General features: G+C 42.0%; 1 protein-coding gene across 2 annotated transcripts in view; it reads left to right on the forward strand.

Moving 5' to 3' along the window:
* The first annotated feature begins 1,866 nt into the window (after positions 1-1,866).
* The window catches only part of LOC137132600 (SH3 domain-binding protein 4), a 32,056-nt gene continuing 20,898 nt past the window's right edge, over positions 1,867-13,024 (forward strand). Inside the window, exon 1 of one of the 2 annotated variants that reach the window (XM_067515364.1) lies at positions 1,867-2,019. The gene's annotated coding sequence lies outside the window, so the exon portion shown is untranslated. Of the gene's footprint in view, positions 2,020-6,826; positions 7,247-13,024 lie in introns of those variants that run through there. The other variant, XM_067515365.1, reaches the window with a different exon arrangement.

Raw genomic sequence — 13,024 nt, forward strand, 5'->3', positions numbered from 1 at the left:
CTCACGGGTAATTTCTGACTGCTGCTTTATCTGAACGAAGCCTCTTAACTACTATTAGATTTATTCTAATAAAATGCGATAGAGGCAGGAGTCCTGCTGACTTTGGTGATCCCGACTTTTCTTTCACCAGACAACCAGAGAGACACCGACTGAGCACAGAGAGCTGAAATTCACTTTAATGAGACAAAACAAAAAATGACCACAGAGAGGGTCACAGTGTGCAACATATTTCACAGTTTTAGTGGATATATGCTCTTATCTCAATATGGAGAGGTGTGGTGGAAGCGTCCTGTAAGAGAAAAGACGGGAAGTATTGATGGGCGATTAGTGTGGATGTATTAGTGTGTGTTCATGTAATGTAATGGACATTATTTCCTTTACCTCGAGTGGCTTTTTCATTCAGAATGAACAGTGTTGGTTTTGTGGACGTATAGAACTCAGAATGTCTCTGACTAATTATTTGCCGACAAGAACAAACTGCTTTTAGTTTACTGATGTGAAACTATAAACCTCAGTGGCGAACAGCGATGTAGCTGAAGCCAACAACAAAAGATGTTGTAACAGACTATTAGAGAGTTTTCTGTCATCGTGAGGCGATGAAGTGTCTCCGTGGAGACTGCAGTAAAGGCTCTGTTTTGGAGTTTCCACCGCAGATCATAAATTATTCTGTCAGACACTTAAAAATGTAACTGAACCTCAAGATTTAAGGAACTGTAATAATTCCAGAAGGAAAATGCCGCAGTTGCAAAGCATGCAGGCATTAACACACACACACACACACACACAAAAACACATATCAACTTTGCTTAAAACATTAAAGAGCTGCTGTGTTTTGGTTGAACATAAGCCTCGTTTGGTGACAACCTGCTGTTTGTGGTTATTCTGATGTTTCTATGTTTTAGTTTTTAAATGAGCAAACCAACTTTAAAAGGCATTAATGTGCCATTCGGGACAGTGATGGACAGTTTGCCCCCAACTGGCAAAAAAGAAAAACCCATATAAGCAAAATAGACCAAACATAATAAGGAATACACATATGCATATATATGGCCGACCTGTAATTTAGCCCTTTCCTGTTTCCCTGCCGAAGAGATTTTCTCTTGGCTTTAGATTAAAGCAGAAAATAAGCTCAGTGACCGACACAACGTTGCGATAGCTACACGCCACAATCACCGATGGTAAAAAGCTGCTGTTCAACTATAAACAAACTGCACCGCGGTCACGTGACGTCACCATCACCACTACTAAAATTCAAATTTGTGAATTGATTTAGCACATTAACTTCTTCTACATAAGCCTTTCTTCTTACAGTGACCTGGTGTAGCTAGTGATCAAGAAACTGAATTGAAAGGCTTATATAGAATTGAAAGACTGTAAAGACAGATTAGTGAAAAGGCAAAATGATTTGGACATTCATAAAAATAAGACCCTGAAACAAAAGCAGCAGCTGGTAAAGGTGGAGCTTAGTTGAACCACTGTTTGTGGTGACAGGTCACTCATCCATAATGTTAGATCAGCATTTATGAGTTAATAAAATACACGGAGAATAAGCATCAGCAAAGCAGGAAAACGCTAGTAGAGTGAATAGAAAAGTATTGCAGTAATGAATAAGTGCATCTAAAAGTACTGTGAAGTACGCAGTACAATACACGTCCAGCATGTGGGTCAGAATACTGGATTCTGTTGATCCGCTGTATCACTGTGTACTCGTGGTATTGTTGTACTACTGTGGGGGACTTTAAAAGTCCACAAGTACTTTCACATCAGTCCACGGAGATAAATATAAATGTGGAGCCCGACACGTTTGAACCACAGCGGTGACATCACGAGTCCCGGGGAGGCCCCTCCCTGCCCCGGTGACATCAGCCGGAGCTCGGCTGCTTTTCCTCCACGAGCACTCGCTGGATCCGCGCAGAGATCCTGCACCGCCACCGAGGACGGAGCTCGACGGGAACTGTGCCAGCTCGGCTGTTGTCGCTTTTCTCTTCATGGGACGAAACAGGACTGGTTCTCCGCCAGGTGAGCTGCCGTGTTACCCCGTCCCCATCCCGCTGCTCCGTGAGTCTGTTTCCATCCGAAGTTCTCAAGCGTTTTCGGTGTGAGGAAAATGTTAGGAGCCGCTGTTCTCATCCCGAAGCCTGCAACTTTCCACTTTCCAGCCACAGTCGCGCACATTTGTAGCAGAACTGCGCTGGTTCGGATTCCGGCAGCTGTTGTAAAGTCTTTGCTGTTCACGGACCCTAGCGGCGGGGCTTCGCTTTGTCGGGTCCCTAGTTTGTTGGACCGTTCGGAGTCCGCAGGGTTTGCTGGGTCCGACCTACCGGAAAACTACAGTAAGCCCGGTTTTGGACTGGAATCAGGTTTTCCCTGACACGTTGATGGACTTAAAAGTCGCTTTTAAAGCTGTTTTCGAAGACATCAACGCCTCGAAAATGTAGGACAAACTCAAGTGTAGCAGCGTCACGACCCGATGGTCCGCTCAGTGCCACGGTATCGTTCATACGGTGTCACGGTGGTCTTACGGGGGGGGGGGGGGTTAGTGGTTGCCATGACATTACATAACACAAATGATGATTAAACTACTTCTTGTTGTTCTTCTTAATCTTTTGTTCCATCTTCCTGTTTCTTCTTCTGCTCCTTCTTCTCCTTTTTTCCCCCGTTAATTGTCTTTTCAGGGTTTTCGTCTTCTATTTATTACCTATTCATTTATTCAGCCTTCCAGTTTATTCTGCTGCTGCTTCTCTCTCTTGCTTCGTCGGTGCCATTCTACAAGATGCTGTATGCAGGAGACAAAGCAAGTACACAGAGGAGGACGAGGGGAAAACGAAAATAGGTGCTGGAAGTTACAATTTCACTGATTAGTGAATTAATGGAACAGTAGCCAGCTGCTTTAAGAGAAAGTAAAAGTGGAAGTAAAAGTATTGTAACCACAGTGTAGAAATACTGTTATATATAGTGATATGCTGTTAAAGTTTAACATTTGACCCTGAAATGTGGTGGACATGATGTACGAAGTGGTCGAAAATGGCAATGCTCAAGTACAGATAACTTTTAAAAAAGTAAACTGTACTTGGTTACTTTCCACCACTGAAAGTCACAAAGCCAAATTCCTCCACATGTGAATAGTTTTTCTGCTCATTTATGATAGAGAACATAATGACGTTGACTTTAGAAAAGAAGACCTCTCATCCAACATGTGTCACTTTTCTGACACTTTACAGACTGATCTGCTCACGAACAAGGAAAGTTTGCAGCTGCTGATTTATCAGTTCCAGTCTGCTAAAGTCTATTAATAACTGAGTGGAGATATAAACAAACTACCTCATGATTCTGACCTGTAAATCATGCTAGTGATAACACCCATTTATGAGTCTGTTAGCAGAGAGCATCATGGGTCACTGCTGGGTGAGAGTTACCTGGTAACATAAACCATCCACGCTGTTATTTAGAAAAGCTGTGAAAAGCTGTGAAAAGCTCTCAGCTGACCTGAGCTGTTTCCTCTGTTTAGTCCGGATTTAACAGCAGCCCACTGGGTTGGTTCCACTCTATAAAGCCACGTAGAGGAACATTACACACACTATCCTGACTCATTCGTTATTGTGGACGGCTGTTTCTTTCCGTGACAAGCCAGATGGATTTCTGAGTCCGAGGTCAACTAATCCAAGTTATTTGTTAGAGAATACAAAGTCACATGTGAAAATAAGTCCATTGCAGTTTGCGCTCCCCACTTCCTGTTTCCACTTTGATCTGTGACGCTTTTACACAGGAATGTTTTGCTCAGTTTTCCCGTGCAGTGAGGGATTATTAGAAATATGTTACATCAAAGTCAAGGGGGTTTACATACAACCCCAATTCAATTCAATTTGAATTCAGTTCAAATCTCATCAACACATATTTATTTCTATTCACAATAGAACATAAACAACATATCAGACGTTGAAACAGACTTTTTAATACTTCATGGAAAATATTAGCTAATTTTAAATTCTTTTAATTTCTTTTAACGACTGTCTGTAAACGTCTGGGATGTTGGAGGAGACCATTTGCTGGAGTTTTAGGACAGGAGTGTTGTCCATGTTTTCTATTGGTGAAAGGTCTGGACTGCATTCAGGCCAATTCAGCACCCAGACTCTTCTCCTGCGAAGTCATGCTGTTGTGATGGATGCAGCATGTGGTTTAGCATTGTCTTGCGGAAATATGCAGGGTCTTCCCTGAAAGAGACGTTGTCTGGATGGGAGCATATGTTGCTCTAAAACCTCTATGTCCTTTTCAGCATTGACGGTGTCTTTCCAGATGTGTAAGCTGCTCACATCATAGGTACTAATGCACCTCCACACCATCAGAGATGCAGGCTTTTAAACCCTCTCCTCATTAGTCCGCTGAGCATGGCCTCCATGTTTCCAAAAAGAATTTCAAATTTTGATTCATCTGACCACAGAGCAGTTTTCCACTTTGCCTTGGACCATTTTAAATGAGCCCAGAGAACACATTTCTGGATCGTGTTCACATCTGGCTTCTTCTTTGCATGACACAGCTTTAGCTTTAACATTTGTGGATTGCACAGTGAACTGTGTTCACAGACAGGGATTTCTGGAAGTGTTCCTGAGCCCATGCAGTGCTGCCTGAGGGCTCGAAGATCCCATGCATGCAGTTTTGACCTTCCACCTTGACCCTTTAGCGCAGAGATTCCTCTTGATTCTCTGAATCTTTTGCCGATATTATAAACTGTTGATGGTGGAATCTTTAAAGAATTTGCAATTTTACATTAAGGAACGTTTTCCTGAATAGAAAATAGAATAGAAACTATAGATATAACAGAATAACATGATATAAGTTGATAACAAAACATCAAAACAAGGGCAATAATTCACAGGAACTGTTATTTACTGTTGATATAATTTTGAACACTGCATGTAAACCATGCATTCGATTTGCCTCGCTGCACGTTTCCAGGCAGCTCAGCCAGACCCTGTGATCGTGCCTCAGTTTACACAATCACATGCAAGAAGCCAACGTGGAGCTGAACACAAAGACTTGCATAAAAAAGAGGAGGGTGAAGACAATTACAGATAAACCATCATTCATGCTCTGACTTGTGGTCGATCTGGGTTTCCCCCCCCCCCCCCCCCCCCATTACTGCTCATGGAATGATTCATTGACATTTCAATTAGAAAACAGTTGCGTGAGCAGTAATTAAATGTGCACATTTGTCTCGTGTGTTATATCCAAATGAATTGTAACTTGTAATAATTAATGGGACCGTTAAACGGGCCTAATGATGGACAGCACTGATCAACCAGTGCCGTCTCCTGCTGTTGTTAATGCATCATAGAAGTACTACACTATCAGAAAATACTTTATACACACTTTTTTTTTTATGAATGATATTTACTTCACATTACTACAGGTAATTTGTCAATTGAAAGAACATTTTTCTGCACCTAAATTGATAATGAAAGACTCAATTTAAATTTCTTTCAAGCCTTAAATATAAAATATTTACTGTTTCCTGCTGCTCAGGTGTGAAGATTTAATGCTCACTGTTTGGTCAGGAATGTCATTCTTCTCTCTTTCACATTATTTTAGAGACAAAAGTATTAATCAACTTAAAATCAGTATTCAACATGGAAAACAATAGTTTGTTGGTGCCTTACTGTGAACCATGTCCCAAAGCTAACACAGTGTTTACCACTATAGAGTCTGGTCTAGATGGATTTGTCGACGGTCTGAAAACCAATTTAAGTTTAGAAATGTAAACCGTAGTGAATGGAAATTCATTCTTGACCTTTGTTTTTTCTCCAGAATTAGCCATATTATATGAAATTGACTCGATTGTCACGTGGCCCATTTTTCTGGGTCAGTGTAACTGCATCATAACATCAGCCACATTTTGTGGGCTTCTGAGGTGAACTTTGGACGGAGCTAAGCTCACTAAACATGTCCCAGAATATTACTCAGTTAACTGATGTTGTGCTTTAACTGGGACACTCAAACATCAAATCAAAAACTAATTGACTGCATGTTTGCAGGGGACATATAACAAAAGATAGTTTGATAGTAGCATGTTTATCTGCTTCTGCTTATCTTACGGTTTGTCACTTGGTCATGAAATGCTCCCGTACGTATCAAGTCCTGGTACAGTATATAGCATAGCAGTCTTTTTCAACTTTTTCATGTTGACTTAGGGCTTTTTTTAAGTGCAAGCAACATAAAATGCATTTGAAATGCATGCGTGTAATTTTCCTTATCTGTAGGCCTCCATTAGTTTTGTGATAACGAATGCTTTTATGGTTTATTAAACTGCTGAGACAAGTTGAGGCGAGAAGGTGTGCGAGTCCCCTCGTGGACAAGATGTTAGTCCCTTAACATCTTTGGGAGTTTCCTTCTCCTCTTTAAGCCCAGTGCTTCTTACTGAAGATGTACATGTTTGAAAACGGCTCACAAATATATAGTTACATTTTTTTTTTGTTTGTTTCCTAAAACATGTTGTTGCTTTAGTTTGTAAGACAAAAAACGAATACATTTTCACTTTGTTCAAGACCATTTTTTTTTTTAGTCCTGGATTAGTTTGGTGAGCATTGTGAGTTTTTGGACAACAATGAAGCTCTGTCACCCTGACACTGTCTGAATGTCTTTTATCCTTTAGTTTTCTGTTGCAGAAACATTCTTTGCTCCAAAGACGAGGAGAAATGTACTTTCAACTTCAGCTGTTGTCTTAATAGTTGTTTTTTACCTTCTATTGGCTTAAAATTTAAAAACCTGTTTTAATATGGAATCTTCACTTGGCAGACTCCAGCCACTGCGTCTCCTCCTCAGTACAGTTAGCCCTCCCATAACCACACATTCTTAATAGCCACTGTAAATGCACTAATAACAATAACATCTTCTCAGACATGAATGGTGTGAACAAGAGACTTGTATGTGCTGGATTGTGAGAGTTTGACCTGCACTGCTTCCCGTACGACCAGATCTTGGGTTACAGCTGAATAGGGCCATTTGAACGACTGAATGAATGGATGGATGTGTTTTCAGATAAGCATCCCCGCCTGCTCCCTTCCAGGTGCGAACGTGCGTCTCCTGGTGTTCAGCTCCAGCAGATTACAGCATGAGCTATGACAGCGAGGGCACGACACTGGTTGGCATCAGACAGGCAGCTGTCCCATCCACCACACCCCCTGCCCGACGTCCCAGGGCCGCCCTTGTCAGCTGTACTTGTCAGGGAATGAAGGCCGTCATTATTACAGGGGTGAGTCATCCTGAGGCTCAGCATTTTCCGTAACAACCCCTGCGCCACCCTCCCTGCCTTCATGCTCGGCATCAGCTGGAGCTCATAGTGAGCGTTCACTGTTTGCCCGCGAGTCGCTTTTGGAAACTCGATTTCTTATTGGCTTGTTTGGAGTCGAGTGTTGGAACGGTGCACTCCATGACAGAGTGTCAGTGTTTCAGGAAATCATGCCTGCAGCATAACTTGTAGCGTGCTAGCTCTATGGCTTAAAGGGTGGCGGCGTCTGTTATTAAGAAACCATTTATTGTGAGACACACAAACACATTTGGTCCAGACGGAAGTGTTGCAGCAACTTTTGGATGGATTGCTATGATTTTTATAAAATATTAAGGGTCCCAAAGGATCCTGCAGGCTATGGTATTCTCAAACTACATCCCTCCATCAAACAGCAGCAGCAGCAGCAGTAGAAGTCTGCTTGTTGAGTGCTTTTATCCAAAGCTTTTTACAATGCTTCACACTCACACACAGATGACAGCCCAAGGACACGTCCTAAAGTAACCAGAGATGAACCTCTGCAACTGCTCTACCACCTGAGCTACAACCCCGTAGAAGTAGCTGCTACTTGGACATAACATAATAACATAAAATACTGAGCAAAACAGATGCGTGTGCAGTGATTCAGATGCCTGTCCCACGATTGTAAAGGTAATTTCTTTTGGCTAATATAAGGCCAATTAAAATCTGAACCTATGATGGCAGTTTTGCAATGACTCTTGATGACATCTGATCAGTACGCTGAGCATTATGCTGCACATTCAAGTGAACAAAGTCATTCACAACATTCGAGTAGCATCTTTTAATGAAACTCCAATAAGGTGATGCATCTCACCTGGTTGTGCAACATCAGTTTCAGTGTCACATTCTAATATTTGAATCATGTTCTGTTGTATCAGTAATTAAATAATGAACAATAATTCATGTCAGCCTTATAGTTATGAATCCAGACTGTTTATTTACATTAAGAAGTTGGTCTGAAGTTGAAAGGCTACAAATATCAGATAAAACTCATATCAGAAGGTACCAGACGGGATTTAACCATAGTTGCCTGTTGTGTAATGAAGATGGCAGCTTCACATCTGACTGCTAGCACTGCTGCAGCCTAATCTTGCTGAAGTGTGTTTCTGTGTTGGGCGGTGGGGTTCGGGGCGTGTGTGCATATGTGTGTAAAGCCATTGTTTTCAGGTTCGTGACAAGACTGGTAACAACGAAAGCAGTCCAATTAATTTCCCGATAAAAGCCCAGAATGACAGTTTAACATGACCCCTAACCTCGTCTTAGTTTTCACAAGAATGATAAGTTCTCCGTCTTTGTCCTCCTGCTTCACTTGAATAAGGCAGGATTCCATTTTGAGCTCGGCATTCCTTGCATTCCTCTTCGCTTTATCCCTGCCAGTCCACCTTCATATGTTTATATTTTGAAGCAAAGGAAAAAATGATGACTGCGGCTGCTGCAGCACCGACGGAATCACACCGAACACATTTTGAAAGAACAAATGCCAACTGAATATACACTCAAATAAATGAGTGTATATCCACCCCCCCCCCCCCCCCCCCCCCCCCACCAGAGGTGTTTCCAGTCCACATTTTAAAATGCACAGTTTATTGCTCCAGGTCAGCACCAAAGCAGAGTTTGTAAGTCAACAAACACACATGTCTGGGAAAAGAAGAAAAAGCACTACGAGTTCTTAAGTCTCCATGTTTGTGGGTCAGACCAGGCAGTTGGCCTCAAGCAGTTTGGATCACGAGATCTGGCAGCAGGCTGAACAGTAAGAAAAGTGTAAAATCATAATTGTGGTTTGTAAAACAGAGCAAAGCTGGTCGATTACACACACAAGTCTATTTAGAACAAAAATCAAAGCAGCTAGTTATAGCCTGTCTTAAGATACTTTTATTCTTAAGCGTCAGTCATCACATCAATAAGCGTCTAAATCTACTTCTAGACTGTTGTATAGACTCAAGTTTCTTTTGTATAGTTAATCCAAATGTCAGAATTTACTCTCTACTGTGTTTTGAGAAAATACAATTAAACAAAGAAAACTAAAAGAAAGAAATACTTTACTTAAGACAAACAATGGGGATAAATCATTTGTGGTTCTGGCCCATACATGGCTCATTCACACTTTTTTCTGGCTGCTGATTGGTCACCTGAAACCTCTGCTGCCCTCCACCTCTCTCTCTTTCTCTCTCTCTCTCACACACACACACACACACACAGACAGAACACAGACAGGGCTGGAGGTTGGACAAAATTCACTGACAAAGACTTTCCTCAAGAAAATGAGTTAAACTCTGCCCAGTAAGTCAAGACTTGGAAATGACGCTAAATATAGGGACAGAGTTTTAAAGTTTGCAACACTGCTTTGCCCTCGTTGTGTCCACATACACCTAAACAGAGACTAACTGGTCTTCTATTTATTAGGGCTGCAGATGATGACCAAAGTGCCACAGACTATGTTGTCATGGTTATTGATGCATATATATTTGATTAAATCAATGCATTCAACACTTATTTCACAGATTAGCACAGTTTTAGTGAGTTGCACTGTGAATGAAACGCTTGTTTACAGGGAAACTCTCCTCACATGCTGATATTATTGCAGGGAATATGCTTTAAGGCGCGGATGTGACGTGTCACATTTCACTCTGCAGCACGGCTCTGCCTCGCTCAGAGATACTGGAGCTTTGTTTGCAAACAGTCGAGGCCTCAGCGGTGTTGACTCGGTGTGAGACTGCGTCCTTACGTCTGTCAGTGATCTGCTGCCTGAGAACCAGCACCTGGATTTGTCTCATTATCTGATGAGAGACTTCTAGGTCTGGTGGCTCGTTCCACCTACGCTGCTAAATCCTCCCTCACTGGAAACAAAACCAGGTGACTCTGCACGTTTGAAGGCCACATTCACATTACTGCTGAAGTGGCCTAAATCCGATAGGAGTGTTAACAAACCAAGTTAGATTTTTAAAAAAAGTCTGATCAGATCAGATTCAGCTTAGCCTGAACAATCTCAAACGTGAGTAAGAGCTGGGATCCGTTAAACGTCTGTTCAGTCCACATGTGGTGAAAAGACTGATGGTGAAAGTGTTGCTGGGTTTTTACTAGTTCAACATGTGCGACAAATGAGCAGAAAACCAGTTGATAATAAACTATTAAGCTGGAGCAGTTATGGTCTATTTAGTATATATATTTTAGAAAGCAGCAGCATTTTTGTAAACTTACAAATCTCACGATCCGCGGGGTTCTGTACTGTATTTTATGTTATGAAGTTGTGTCTAGCAATATTCTCGCGTAGTATGTATGTATGAGGTTGGTGGTGGTGTCACTGTTATTTCCACACGTTAAATCTGGCATCTTATTTTTTGTTGCTGTTGAGTCTTAAACATCGTACGGAAACAATGCTTTGAAGGAAATGTGGCAGGCTGGGAGAGTCAGCATAGATCTGGCTGCCTCTCATCACAAAGGCATTTCCTCCACAGCCACTTCCTGCTCAAGACCAGTCATCCTGAAATTCGCAGCGAAGACAGAGGGGTAATATGGAGCCAGTCGTTTGGTCATCAGGATGCTTTTATTGCTGCGGCGTGACAGCATCGTTGTGTCTTTGACCTTGTGAAGGGACCAGTTTTACAGAGCAGAGCTTATTAATGTTCTCCGCAGTGGTTTGTTGATGCGATGCCAGTAATGTTCAAGATATTGTGTCACGTTTAGAGCAGCAACTATCAGTCACTTAAAGAGCTAATCATTTTTACTTTACTTGATGAATTGTTTTGCCTGTGGAAAAAAAAGTCCATCCCAGTTTTTCTTCTTGATGGTCCTTTTTAAATGTCTTGTTTTGTCCAACTATGAAATCGATGAAACGATGCATCTTCTAACCTGAGAAGCTGGAGAAAAGATGTTTTTATTATCTTTTCTTGAACAAATGACTCCAATTATTACTACCATCAAATCAAAATGTGCCATTTAATCAATAGAGTAATTGTTAAATCTTACACTACAGATCAGGTAGTTATATAAGCTCACAAACTCACAGATCATTGATACAAATTCTAGCAGAGAACCTGTCATGTCCAAATTTTGGAAGTTTTTTTTCTCCCAGTTTGAGTCATTTGATGACGTTATGATGATATTTTTGAATTTATCTACTGTAAATTATGATCAGAGACTTGTACTGCTTGATCCAAAAATATTAAGTTAATAATCGTAAACTATTTGGATGAAATAAATGACAAAATAACTGGGAAACTTTACATCCATGACAGCTAAATCTGTCAATTATAAAAACAAAAACACTAGTTGTACAGTGATGTAACCGAGTGAAGCATCTTCCCCCAGAAAAGGTCTTGGGCTGATTTTTACACTTTAACCCACAGCTTTCTCAAAATGAATGTTCATTAGTGAAGCTGAAACAACCCGCTGATGATGTTTGCTAATGGTAAACCGTGTCAGAGCGCAGCACACTTTGCCGAACATCAGTATGTGTCACTCTCCTCTGCTACCAACCCCAGCTGTGAAGGAGAGCAGGTGCAGCACATGCAGGCTGAGGAAAAACGCATTGGAGATCAGTAAAGAGAGGCTCAGATTCGAAATGGCCTTATTTCACCCATTACCGATGCAGGACTGGCCCTGATACCTGTGCTCTGAATTGCCTTGGGAAGTCTCTAGCACTTTGTCTGCAACAATGCTTCGACGTGTTTGGTAAATGGTCTGCTTATATAGTACTTTTATCTTTGCTGGTTTGTGGATGACTGTCCCACGTTTGATGAAATATTGTTGCCATGGAGCCTTCGCTTCGTACATTTCACTTAAACTGAACGTTGTACTGCATCGTGTAACAACAGCACGATACTGTCAGGTGCTGAAGAACAATCAGACCCTCATTCAGCAGATTTCTTTTTCATCTGGAAGTGAATTTGTCAGCGCGCTTCCATTGCTGTATGTGTAACTGCTCCTCTAACTACTGTTCACCGTTTTATTCTAAACCCGCCCAGCACGTACATCAAATGTATCTTAGCAGCTGGAGAAAGGAGCAATAAAACCCTGAATATTTTACAGGCTTCTGATCATCCAGTAAACTCTGCAAGACTGCAAGAAGAAAATCTGCCCATATCTTTTGTTTGCTTTCCTCCTCTGCAGGGTTGTTAGGAGGTCCAGTGTCAGCCCTATTAAAGCTGCCTGCTGGTCTGTCCTTCAGGAGGAGGGAGGGTGCAGGGAGGCTTGTGTTGTGTTAACTGCCTCTTCAGACTGATAGCGCTCTCTCGGCGCAATCCTACGCTATGAATATGAAATTACAATCACGTCTGCCCTCCGCCGAGCCCCCGCTCTCATTTCCTGTGTGGACCGTGAGGTGCTCATTGTCAGCGGGCAGCAGGAGCAGCAGGGCCTTGACCCCCCCCCCTCCCCCTCCCGGCACCATAAGCCGATTTCCACACTTGTATTCACTGTAGCAGCTGTGGGAGAACAACTTGAATTTGAGAGAAGGAAAAAAAAAAAAGTATATAATCACTCGGCCTTTCCTTCATAGTCCCCGCAGAGGAAGCGCTCTATGAAGCTGTCAAGCCTGCCACTCCTTTTATTCAGCAGTTCACTTCCTGTGGGTTGGATGTCCCGCAGGAAAAAAGCTGGTGCCAAGGCGTCTTGGATCAGCTGATGGGCCACAACGGCTGCTGACCTTTTATTTACCAAAACACTAATGAATTGACTCTAGGCCTTAGTTGTAACATCCATCAAAGACAACACACCGAACACGGC

This window comes from Channa argus, chromosome 9 (genome assembly GCF_033026475.1).
Source record: "Channa argus isolate prfri chromosome 9, Channa argus male v1.0, whole genome shotgun sequence".
Taxonomy (NCBI): domain Eukaryota; kingdom Metazoa; phylum Chordata; class Actinopteri; order Anabantiformes; family Channidae; genus Channa; species Channa argus.